Source organism: Mesoplodon mirus (assembly GCF_964341445.2).
Source record: "Mesoplodon mirus genome assembly, chromosome: 4".
Taxonomy (NCBI): Eukaryota; Metazoa; Chordata; class Mammalia; order Artiodactyla; family Ziphiidae; genus Mesoplodon; species Mesoplodon mirus.
Genome location: NC_138979.1, coordinates 56,824,492 through 56,838,007, shown reverse-complemented (window position 1 = coordinate 56,838,007; position 13,516 = coordinate 56,824,492). Strand labels below are relative to the sequence as shown.

The 13,516-nt window shown below is 46.5% G+C and overlaps 1 long non-coding RNA gene across 1 annotated transcript in view; it reads right to left on the bottom strand.

Annotated features, from left to right (window-relative positions):
* Positions 1-241: 241 nt before the first annotated feature.
* The window catches only part of LOC309803105, a 44,432-nt gene continuing 31,157 nt past the window's right edge, over positions 242-13,516 (bottom strand). The window contains exon 3 of the long non-coding RNA XR_014293902.1: positions 242-286. This is a non-coding gene — a long non-coding RNA (uncharacterized lncRNA). The remainder of the gene's footprint in view (positions 287-13,516) is intronic.

Genomic DNA, 13,516 nt, shown 5'->3' with positions numbered 1-13,516 from the left:
TGATGGGTGAGGCCAACGATGACCACTGATACATTGTGCAGATGAGGAAACTGAGGCCCAGAGAAGGGCTGTGGCTTTTTCCAAAGTCACCCTGCAAGTGAGAGGCAGAGTGGGCTTCACCCCCTTCTTCTAGATCCCTCTGGTCTGGGGGTGCCCTAGGGTACCTGGGTGCCTGGGCTGGAGCTTTGGAAGTCAGGGGGCTGAGAGCAGAAGGCACAGCTGTGGACTCTTCTGGACCTGATGAATCTCTATCTTGCTCTGAAGCTCTCTGCCTCAGTTTCCCTGACTGCAAAAGAACAAGGAGTTCTCAACTGCAGAAGCACAAGCCTGGCCTTCTCCACCATCCTCCACCCCTCCATCCTAAGGTGGAAGGAGGGACCCGCTCCTGGAATACGGTCTGGGCCTGAGGCATGTCCTGTTCTCCATCCTTGCTTCAGGCCTGGCCCCTCTTCTTGGTGCCCACACACTCCCCACAGGGCCCTGGCTTCTTTGTGGACATGCTTAGCCAGTGCACTGACTGGACGGAAGAGTGGGGCTGGGAAGAAGGCACAGCACTGGCTCAGGCTCCGGGAGCCTTGAGCTCTGGCGGCCCCCCATCCCGGCTCACTGTGTGATCCAGAGCCGTCAACCAATCTCCCTCTGAGCCTCAGTTTCCTCCTCTGTAGCACAAGAGGGTGAGAGATGCACCTCCACAGTCCTGCAGAGCAAGTATTAGCTGAGCACAGAGCTGCTTTAACAGAGATTCAAGCTAAGTTCAGACAGCGTCATGACTGCCTTGTGGACACAGAGAGGAGTCTGGACAGATTACCACCCAGGGCCTGGAAAAGAGCTCCTAGTCTGCACTTGGAGGCTCGCTCACCACTGAACAGCGGGTGACAGTACTTCACTTCTCTGGGCCTCGGGTTTCCTCTATGTGAAATGGGAGTTCACTGAGAGGGCCCCAGATGGCCAGTTTTTATAAAACAACCACCACAAGAACAACAGTTTCTCTGGCTCTGCTTCTGGCCTAGGGGATGGAAAGTCAGAGGTAGCCAAGAACAACAGTGGGCTTACTTGCGCCCAAATACCCAATGTGATCGCTGCCCCCCCAAACCTTGCTAAAGGCTGGGAGCTCTCAGTGAATGAGATCCAGAGAGGGCAAGTTTCAAGGAGGGAGGGCAGGGCCATTTGGGAGCCTAGAGCAACTGGCCCGAGGCCAGTGTGGCCCCCGGGAGGGCCGGAGCTGCCTGCTGGCTCCACAGACTGAGAAATGTGGCCATAGAATAATAAGGGTGACATTAATAACAACCACCACTTATGAATCATTCACCTGTGCCAGCAATGTTAAGTGCTTTATTTGAATTAACTCATTTAAACTTCAGGCAACCCTATAAGGGAGGTTCTATTATGATCCCCTGGTTTGCAAATGAGGAAACTGAGGCACAGGGAGGTCAAGGAACATGCCCAAGTTCAGGCAGCCAGCAAGGACAAAGCTGGGATGTGAACCCAGGCAGCCTGGTGCCAGTATTAACTTTTTTTTTTTTTTTTTAGATGTTGGGGGTAGGAGTTTATTAATTTATTTATTTTTGCTGTGTTGGGTCTTCGTTTCTGTGTGAGGGCTTTCTCTAGTTGTGGCAAGCGGGGGCCACTCTTCATCACGGTGCGCGGGCCTCTCACTATCGCGGCCTCTCGTTGCGGAGCACAGGCTCCAGATGCGCAGGCTCAGTAGTTGTGGCTCACGGGCCTAGTTGCTCCGTGGCATGTGGGATCCTCCCAGACCAAGGCTCGAACCCGTGTCCCCTGCATTAGCAGGCAGATTCTCAACCACTGCGCCACCAGGGAAGCCCCAGCATTAACTCTTCAACCATTGTGCTGCACTGGATCCCTAGAGAATGGTCCAGGATACATGAGACCCTTGATCCCTGTCCCAGCTGGCAAGCCTTCCTGCTGCTCCTCTCCCTGTACATATGAAGTACTTCCCAGCCCCTGACTGGGACACAACAGATCAAGGAACACATTAAAAATACAAGGTCAGGGAATTCCCTGGAGGTCCAGTGGTGAGGACTCTGTGCTTTCACTGCTGTGGCCTGGGTTCAATCCCTGGTCCGGGAACTAAGATTCCGCAAGCCATGCAGCATGGTCAGAAAAAAAAAAAAAAAAAGGAATACAAGGTCAGCATCCCGTTGTTAAGACCCACATCGGGCCCCATGATGCAGCGGTGCCGTCTGTCTCCTCTCTACCCTTCTACGGGTGGCTGAATTAGGCAGTTGCCACAACACACCGTGCAAACAGCATCCATCATTTGACCCTGCTTATGGGAAATCGAATAAATGCATACAACTATCTATATAGAGACAGGACAGGAAGGATGCTCCCCAGGGAGTTAACTGTGGCTACCTCTGGGTGGTAGAGTTGGTACTTTTCTCCTTAGACTTTTCTATACTTAAAAAAATTTTTTTGACAATCACTTGTACCATTTCTTCAAAATGTTTTTTAAAATAATTTTTATAGGGACTTCCCTGGTGGCGCAGTGGTTAGGACTCTGCACTCCTGATGCAGGGGGCCTGGGTTCGATCACTGGTCAGGGAACTAGATCCCTCCCACATGCCTGCTGCAACTAAGAATTCGCATGCCACAACTAAGGAGCCCACCTGCCACAACTAAGACCCGGTGCAACCAAATAAAAATAAATATATATTAAAAAAAAGAAAGAAAGAAATCTGCAAGCATCTCAACAGAAAGAAAGCTTTAAAAAACTTTTTTTATAAAGCATCTTAGGGCCAAAGCCAGGTTGGAACCCAGGTCTGTGGGGCTCCAAACCCTTAATTCTTTGCCCTTTTCAGTCACACATCACTGACATGCTGCTGGGAGGTGGCCTGGGTAGGCCACTCCTTCAGGCTGAGCCTGGTGTCCTCCCAGGGCAGAGTCAGCTTCCGACATCACCAAAGCAAGGGTCAGCCACCCCCGGCTACCTTCCTTTGGGGGAGGGTGGCAGCTTGTACATTCAGCCTAAGCAGAATAATGTGAGACATGCTGAGATTATTTAGGCCATCAGCCCACCTCTGATACCTTAAATCCCACCATTAACACTTAATAGCAATAAATAACAATTATAAATAATAAGTGGTGAAGGGATTACCAGTGGCTTTTTTTTCTTATCACTATATACTAATATTTTGACAATGATCATATATTGTGCTTTTTCTGTTTGTTTGTTTTTTGCGGTACGCGGGCCTCTCACTGTTGTGGCCTCTCCCGTTGCGGAGCACAGGCTCCGGACACGCAGGCTCAGCGGCCATGGCTCACGGGCCCATCCGCTCCACGACATGTGGGATCCTCCCGGACCGGGGCACAAACCTGTGTCCCCTGCATCAGCAGGCGGCCTCTCAACCACTGAGCCACCAGGGAAGCCCCATATTGTTTTATAGTAAGAAAAATAGTTTTTCAAAATTATAAAATTCACAGAAGTCCAAGCTTTCATTCTTACCCTGGGACATAAAGAGTTTCTTTCTTTACACCTCCCGTGTAAAGGCTCCATGCTAAACACTATACACATTATCTATAGTCTTCATGATATCCTTGCAAGAAAGAGACTATTGTCTCCCTTTTGGAGGTGAGGAGCTGAAACTCTGGGAGGCGACAAACTTAAGTGACTTGCCCAAGGTCACATAGCTGGGAAGTCACCAGCCTAGATTCAAACTCAGGCCTGTCTGCCTCCCAAAGCAGGGCTCTGTCCCCCTTCTCCTCCATATCACGTCACTCCTCACTGCTCTTTGAGAAGGTCTTGCCCCTCCTCCCCGACTTCCCTTTCAATCTGTGAATCCATCTCCCCCACCCCCCGACCAACCACCATGGGAGGAATTGGTTAGCATCCTTTCACTAGGATCCTGTGAAATATTTGGGTCCTGCTGACCACATTCATCCTGTAATTAGAAACACACTTCCGTGGCTCGGTGGTGGCCGCACCAGACCTAGGACTAGCATCACGCTCCCCTGTGCCTGCCAGGAATACCCACCATGTAATTCCTGCCCTATTGACAAAAGGCGTTCTTTGTCCTTCCCAAATCACACAAAAACCCCTTCTAGGGGGCAAGAGTCCAGAGTTCAAGGTCAGCCTCCTGCAAATGGGAGGGATGGGACCGTGGGAAAGAGGCAGAGGCTGGTGACCCAGGACTGGGCTCAGAACCTGGAACAGAGTACATGGGAGCGGAGCTGGCACCCAGACCCTTCCTCAACTGGAAGCCAGAGAGGCCAAGGGAGGCCAGGGTAGGCCAAGGCCACATACCCTTCAGGGCCATGTGGGTCCCCAGCTCCCCTGACCCCAGGACAGGCCCTCTGTCCCAGCCCACCTGATATGATATGGAGTCTTGGAGCCAACTCTGCCACTCCCCTGCCCTGGGTTCGAGGACAAACCTTCACCAGCTGGGCCTCAGTTTGCTCATCTGTAAAATGAGCACGAGGTGCCCACCTCCCCAAAGGCCATGAGGACTGAATGAGGGCGTGGACCTTACAGGTACAGCCCAGACCCGGTACCCAACAGGTCCATTTCCAGAGAGGGGGAACTTGTACTTCATACACTGAAGAACTGTGTGATTATTTTATAAGGAGAATGCATTTTTCTGGATGACCTGTATAATTTTAAGAAAACACCAAAACTTAATTCTTTTTTTTTTTTTTTTTTTTTTTTTTTGCGGTACGCGGGCCTCTCACTGCTGTGGCCTCTCCCGTTGTGGGGCACAGGCTCCAGACGCGCAGGCTCAGCGGCCGTGGATCACGGGCCCAGCGGCTCCGCGGCATGTGGGATCTTACCGGACCGGGGCACGAACCCGTGTCGCCTGCATCGCCAGGCAGACTCTCAACCACTGCACCACCAGGGAAGCCTCAAAACTTAATTCTTTAACACCCCAGAGTGAGTCTCCAGCAGACCGACTCCTGGGCCCCAGGCCTGTCTCTGCACACTCACGAGATAGCCCCACCACAGACCGACCCCTGGGAAAACATCCCTGCTGGCTCCCCACACTGAGCCAGTGCTGTCCCACACTGGGCAGTGCTGTCCCTGGCAAAGGGCTGGGGGCCACTTTCCCAGCAATGAGCCCAGCTCAACTGGGTGGGACACAGTGGCAACAACTGATAAGCTGTCTGTCTGCAGCAGGCCTGGGGGAGGCCCGGGCGGCAGACAGCGTGGCTGCGGCCTCTTCCCCTTCCTGGGCCGGCTTGGTGGCCCTGGGACTGGGACAGCCCTTGTCAGGGGGTCCTGCAGCCCTGGTGGCTGGGATGAGCTGGGCCTGGGGATGGGGTGAGCACAGGCACGCATGTGTTGGTTTAGATTATTTTATCTTTTGGTGTAGGTATTACATTCTCGCAGTTCAAAAAGCTCTAGAGGGCTTCTAACCCTTATCTCCAGCGCCCCCTCCCCCAGTGCTCTCCCTAGATGTGACCACGTATACAAGCAAACGTATGTGCGTATACCCCTGCCACACTGTCCCTCGCAGCCTCCCCCAGCTCCCATGCAGGGTTGTCTTGAGGGCCTGTGCCCGTGTCTCTGGGCACGTCTTGGTCCACACGAGCCACAATCTCACTGGCCTCCAGCTCTGCCCGCACGCATTCCTCTGCCTGGCACACTCTCCTCCACTGCCCACTCCAGCCCACTCCCGCACCCCTCCTTCCTTCTTCACTCAGCTCATTCTTTCTCATCCTCCAGGTCTCAGCTTAAATGTCCTCCCCTTGGAAGCTCTCCCTGATCCCAGGCTTCACTCCTCCCTGGCTCAGTGCTTCCGTGACACCTGAACTTCTCTGCCAGGCCAACCTGGATGGCCTGTTAATTATTTGTGCCCCACTAAACAGTAGGGTGCCCAACCAGTCCAGCTCACCACTGACTTTCCCAGTTTGTGCACTAATAATCCCTTTTGCCAGGAAAGGCCTCAAGCAAACAGGACAGCTGGTCACCCTAGTAGACATTGAGCTCCATGAGGGCCAGGGAGAGCTCAGCCTTGTCCACCCCCGTCTCCCCAACACCCAGAGGCTCCATAGTATTTGTGGCATTATAAGAATGATAGCCCAGGGACTTCCCTGGTGGCACAGTGGTTAATAATCTGACTGCCAGTGCAGGGGACACGGGTTCGAGCCCTGGTCCAGGAAGATCCTGCATGCTGCGGAGCAACTAAGTCTGTGCATCACAACTACTGAGCCTGAGCTCTAGAGCCCACATGCCACAACTACTGAAGCCCACACGCCTAGCGCCCATGCTCCACAACAAGAGAAGCCACCGCAACGAGAAGCCCGTGCACCGCAACAAAGAGTTACCCCTGCTCACCGCAACTACAGAAAGCCCATGCAGCAACGAAGACCCAATGCAGCCAAAAATAAATAAATAAATAAATTTATGTTTAAAAATAAAAATAATAGCCCACTTATGTAGCAATTACTCTGTGCCGGGCGCTGTTCTGAGCACCCTACACGTATAAACTCATTTAATCTCATAACAACCCAGTGAAGCCAACAAAGGTTCCAGGAGGTTAAGACACTTGCCCAAGGTCACATGGCGAGTGAGGGGTGGAGCCAGGGATTCAAGGGTCTTTACCTCGGCTGCTCTGGGTATATGGCTATTCTTGGGTCTCCCGGTCTGACCTGCACAGGCTCCTGCAGAGGGAGAGCTGCAGTGGGCAGCACTGCCAGAGACACACGCTAGCAGGGCCTAAGGGGAGGACTCATTTTAGGCCTGCGCTGCTGGAGTGGGGGTCCTCCTGGGAACAGTACTCCTCATGCCCCAGAGCTTTGCTGCAAAGTTGAGAATTCTCTCTGTTGTCAGAAAAGGGAGAGGCTTGGAAAGGGAAATTAGGGGAGCAATAATCATTGTCCCCGTTTTACAGGAGGGCTTACAGAGGATTAGCAAAGGCCTAAGAGCTCTGCACAGCTGCCCCTTCCACAAAGGACCCGCTCTTTCTTTAAAGAAGAAAAAAAGAAAAGAAAAAAAGCCTTTCCCACACACACAGCCTCTTCTCTAACATGGAGTCCTGGGGCCTCAGCCCTGGCTCAGTGCCCTCCTCACTCTAGCTGTGTATACTTGGTCAGGTTCCTAAGCTGCTCTGAGCCTCCTTCCTTATCTGTAAAGTAAGACTAATAATAGTACCTACCTCATAGAATGGTTTGTGGATTAAATGAATTAATATATACAGAGCACTTAGAATAGTCATGGGTACAGAGTATATACACAGAGTAAATGCTGGGTAGGTGTTGATTGATGGTATTATTTCATGTTCATGTTCTTCTATCTTCCTAAAATGCCCTTGCCCACAACTTGGTAAAACACTCTTCAGGGCTTTCCTGCCCCTGTGACTCACACCTGCCCCTATGTGTCTGAGATTAGGGGATACTCTGCACCTTAGAAGCTGTAGCCTCAACTATCATTCATAGTGAAAGGACAACGAGAACACAATCAACCCTTAACCTAATCAGTTATAATAAAATGGCTGTTGGGAACACAATGACAACGATTGTGGAGACCTGGCTGAGTGGCTTCTGTCAGGAGGTGGGGGGAGGGTGCACCTGAGCGGAGTCCGGAGCAGTGTATGGTGATGAGAAGAATGGGGTCAAGGGTCTGACTCTGGGTTTGTGAACTTTGTGAACTTCCTGGGTGACCCTGGGCTCAGAGCCACCTGTTCCTCATCTGGAAAATAGGGAAACAAGCACCGTCCTCAGAGTGCTGTTAGGAAGACATATTTAGGTGATCCACATGAAGGGCAATGAAACTATAGCTGTGAAACCTCAGGCAGAGTACTAGCCAGCTAAGCATCAGGTTCCTCATCTGCAGATCTACAGATGAAGAAATGGACCCAATAAACCTACCTCACACTGTGCTTTAGAGCAAAGTATCTAGCATGAAGCCCAGACAATGGTAGGTGTTACAGACATGGTACTTCCCTTCCTCTCTTCCCTGAGGAGAGCGACAAAGGTCAGAAGGATTGGGCCTTGTGTACTCCTGAGTTGCTTTAAGCAAGTCACCCAATGCAGCTGGGCTAAGAAAAGGAAGGAAGGAGAGGGAAAGAAATAAGGAAATGAGGAAGAGGAAAGAGAGAAGGAAGGAAGAGGGGAAGGGAGACAGGAAGAACAGGAGGAAATAAAAGAAGAAAAAGAAAGTAACGTTCCCCCCACCAGCCAATCAATGTGGGCTGGCACAGGCTGAGCAGACCAAGAGAGATAGTGGCAGATGGCTGGGTGGGCAAACAATCAGTGGTCATCCACTCTGTGCATACAGGAGTTTCCTCAGATGAGAATCCAATCCCATGTCCTCCCCTGGATCTTCCCAGCCTGCCTCCCAGGGAAAATAGTTCAAAATTTACTTGATGGAAATCTGCCACATTAAAATACAGGGGCAAAGAAGAACAAAGCTGGAGGTCTCATACTTCCTGATTTCAAAACATATTACAAAGCTACAGTAACCAAAACAATATGGTAATGGGGCATACAGACAGACGTATAGACCAATGGAACAGAATAGAGAACCCAGAAATAAACCCTTGTGTACATGGTCAAATGATCTTCGACAAAGATGCCAAGACTACCTAATGGGGAAAGGATAGTCTCCTCAACAACTGGTGTTGGGAAAACTGGGTATCTGGCTGCAAAAGAATGAAGTTAGACCCTTATCTTACACTATATACAAAAGTCAAAATAGATCAAAAACCTAAATGTAAGACCTGAAACTATAAAACTACTAGTAGAAAACAGGGAAGAAACTTTATAACATTGGATTTGGCAACAATTTCTTGGCTATGACACCAAAAGCACAGGCAACCTAAGCAAAAATAGACATGTGGAATGGCACCAAACTTTAAAACTTCCACACAGCAAAGGAAACAGAGTGGAAACAATCAACAGAGTGAAAAGGCAATGTATAGAATGGCAGAAAATATTTGCAAATCATATATCTGATAAGGGGTTAATATCCATAACAAATCAATGGCAAATAAATAAATAAATAACCCAGTTAAAAAATGGGCAAAGGACTTGAATAGACATTTCTCCAAATAAGATATACAAATGGCCGATAAGCATAAGAAAAGATGCTCAGTATCACTAACCATGAGAGAAATGCAAATCAAAACACAATGAATATCATCTCAGACCCATTAGGATGGTCACTATCAAAAAACAAACAAACAGAAAATAACAAGTGCTGGCAAAGATGTGGAGAAATTGGAATTCTGGCACACTGTTGGAGGGAATGTAAAATGGTGCAGCTGCTGTGAAAAACAGTATGGCAATTCCTGAAAAAATTAAAAATAGAATTACCATATGATCCAGCAATTCCACTTCTTAGTATATGTCTTAGTCCACTCAGGCTTCTATAACAAAATATCATAAACTGGGTGGCTCATAAACCACAGAAAATTATTTCTCACACTTCTGGAGGCTGGAGGGTCCAAGATCAAGCTGTCAGCATGGTCAGGTTCTGGTGAGAGCCCTCTTCTGGGTTGCAGATTGCTGATTTCTCATTGTGTCCTCACACGGCAGAGAGCAGGGAGCTAGTTAGCTCCCTGGCCTCTTTTTATAAGGACACTAATCCTATTCATGAGGGCTCCACCCTCATGGCCTAATTACCACCCAAAGGCCCCATCTCCAAATACCATCACATTAGGATTAGAGTTTCAACATACGAATTTGGAAGGACACAAACATTCAGCCCATAAGAGTATGTATCCAAAAGAATTGAAAACAGGATTTTGAAGAGATATTTGCATGTCCATGTTGATTGTAGCATTATTCACAATAGTGAAGAGGTGGAAGCAGCCTAAGTTTCCTTTGAAGGACAAAACAAAATGTAGTTTTATATTTTGGGTTGACCAAAAAGTTCATTCGTTTTTTTCTGTAAGGTGGCTCTAGTAGCGCTTAGTTGCCTTTAACTTCTTTCGAGACAATTTTGTTGGATTGTATAGTAGCAGCTGTCATATCAGGGTGCATTTAAGAAAAAACTTATCGAAATTGGTGAGTTTTTGTGTAGCCATTTTAATATTGAAGATGGAAGAAAAAAGCAACATTTTCAGCATATTATGCTTTATTATTTCAAGAAAGGTAAAAACACAGCTGAAATGCAAAAAAAGATTTGCGCAGAGTATGGAGAAGGTTCTGTGACTGATTGAATGTGTCAAAAGTGGTTTGCAAGTCTCGTGCTAGAGATTTCTCACTGAACGTTGCTCCACGGTCAGGTAGACCAGTTGAAGTTGAAAGTGATCAAATTGAGACATTAGTTGAGAACAATTAACGTTATACCATGTGGGTGATAGCCAACATACTCAAAATATCCAAATCAAGTCTTGAAAATCATTTGCACCAGCTTGGTTATATTAAAGCTTTTGATGTTTGGGTTCCACATAAGTTAAGCCAAAAAAACCTTCTTGACCGTATTTCCGCATGCTATTCTCTACTTAAATGTAATGAAAACGTTTCGTTTTTAAAACAAATTGTGACGGGCGATGAAAAGTGGATACTGTACAACAATGTGGAACGGAAGAGGTCGTGAGGCAAGCGAAATGAACCACCACCAACCACACCAAAGGCTGGTCTTCATCCAAAGAAGGTGATGTTGTGTATATGGTGGGACTGGAAGGGAGTCCTCTATTATGAGCTCCTTCTGGAAAACCAAAAGATTAATTCCAACAAGAACTTCTCCCATTTAGACCAACTGAAAGCAGTACTCAAAGAAAAGCGTCAGGAATGAGTCAACAGAAGACGCATAATCTTCCATCAGGATACTGCAAGACCGCATGTTTCTTTGATGACCAGGCAAAAACTGTTACAGCTTGGCTGGGAAGTTCTGATTCATCCACCATATTCACTAGACATTGCACCTTTGGATTTCCATTTATTTCAGTCTTTACAAAATTCTCTTAATGGAAAGAATTTCAATTCCTTGGAAGACTGTAAAAGACACCTGTAACAGTTCTTTGCTCAAAAAGATAAAAAGTTTTGGGAAGATAGAATTGTGAAGTTGACTGAAAAACGGCAGAAGGTAGTGGAACAAAACGATGAATATGCTGTTCAATAAAGTTCTTGGTGAAAATGAAAAATGTGTCTTTTATTTTTACTTTAAACCCGAAGGAACTTTTTGGCCAACCAAATACACAATGAAGAAAATCTTGTCACACGTTACAACATAGACGAACCCTGAGGACATTATGTTAAGTGAAATAGGTCAGTCACAAAAAGACAAATATTGCATGATTCCACTTATATGAGGTTTCTAAAGTAGTCAAATTCATAGAAACAGAAAGTAGAATGTGGTTTCCAGGGGCCGAGGGCCGGGGGAGATGGGGAGATGTTCAATTGGTATACAGCCTCAGTTATGCAAGATGAAAAAGTTCTGGAGATCTGGAGAAAATAGTTAACACTACTGCACTGTACACTTAAAAATGGTTAAGATGGTAATTTTATATTATAAGTTTCTTACCACAATAAAAAAATAAAAGGTACAAATCTAAAGGAAAAAATTCTGGTGGGGGCGGGGGTGTCCCACCATCCTAACCCAATTTCTGGTGCTTGTCCACATTTCCTCCCTGCAGTCACAGTACACAAATACCACTGTCCAGTTCAGGGGAAAAAATACTCCATTGTTTTATCCTTGCAAAAGCAATAATGCTCATTGTAAAAAATGCAAACAAGAGACGTGCAAAAATAAAACCCCCTTCAGCACAGCCCACTGCTCAGAAGTGACCTCCAACAGTCAGCCAGACCCTCTCTCAGCTCTTCCTCTACATATTTACAAACACAGGCTGTTCCTTCTCACAGAAACTGAACTGGGGGTACATATTGCTTTGCAAACTCTCTTCGTTTGTTGTATGTGATCAAATCTATTTAATTGCCATTTTTCCAGACTACAACAGCATAGGCTGCTGCAGCAGTCCAAAGGTCACAGAGAGATGGGGACCTGAGAACAACGCCCCTCTCTCCTCCCACCACCAGGAAATGCAGAACAGGCTGGCAGGAGCCTCTCCACAGGCTCACATGCAGGGAAGGAAGGATTCATATCCCTCATGTCCAGAATTCCTACAAACGAAAAGGAAAATGTCAGTCTAGACAAATGGGCAAACAGAATGGTGGTTGCCAGAGGCGGAGGATGGGCAGAATGGGTGAGGGTGGTCAAAAGGTACAAACTTACAGTTCTAAGTTCTGGGAATGTACAGCATGGTGACTATAGTTAACAATGCTGTGTTGTATATTTGAAAGTGCTTAGAGAGTAGATCTTAAAAGTTCTCATCACAAGAAAAAAAATTGTCATTATGTGAGGTGATGGATGTTAACTAAATTTATTATGGTGATCATATATATATATGTATATATATGTGTGTATATGTGTATATATAAAGTATATATACATAATCATTATGCTGTGCCCCTTAAATGTGTATAATGTTATATGTCAATTATATCTCAATAAAACTGGAAAAAAAGAAAACTAGTGAAAACCACTTGCCCCTTTCTTTCAATATATACACCTACTTTTCTATAGGTTTATGCAAACAGAACCAACATTTTACCCTGGTGAAGGCTTGAAAGCTTCCCTGTCTCGCTCTCTCTCACACACAGACACACACACTTTTTTTAAACACAAAATGGGATCATACTTTACACACTGCTGCACAATTGCCTTTTTTTGCCTTGACAGAATAACACAGACAACCCTGCAAGTCACTGCATACAGATTCAAGAAGCTCCTTCTTAGCAGTCTACAGTATCCATTAGCATGGCTGTAACCAAATTCATCCACCCATGCCCCAGACGTGGACACTGGAATTGTCACTATGAAGAATGAAGAACACTACAGTAAACAAAATGTATTTTTTATGGATAGTTCTGAAAATGGGATTGGTGGGGCAAAGGGCATGGCTATTTCTATTTTAATCGTTAGTGCTTGGTAGAAAATGGTATTTTGTTTATGCTTTTATTTGCATTTCCCCAGCAAATGGGGAGGTGGTCTGCCTTTCTCATGATTGCATTTCCTCTTCTGTGAAGTGGTTTTGTCCATTTTTCTATTGTTTGACTTTTCCAATTAGATTGTAGGAATTCCATATGAGAGGTCTTGAGGGGTATGTAGGACATGAAGCTTTTATCTATCTGTATGTAACAAATATGTCTCCTCTCTACGATTGTCTCTAGACTTGTTTATGGGGTCTCCTACCATGTAGACATTTAAATATCTGATATGGTCTAATCTGTCTTTTCCTTTATGGTCTGTCTTTTCCTTATGGTTCCTGGCTTGCTTGAGAAGATCCTCATTACCCGCCCCCCCCCAACCAAGATTATATAAGACTTTCCTTAAACTTATATTCTTACTTCTAATTTTTCATATTTAGGTCACTTATTCTGATGGAGGCAACCATCTTTTTTCACTTATCATGTTCATCCTTCCTCATTAGTTTATGTTGACTACCTCACTCTTTTTAAATGCCGCATTCTATTCCACAAAAGATACCCTAACTTATTTAACTTGGAGTACTTTGGGGTATTGAAGTTACTTCCACTTTTAAATGCTATTTAATAA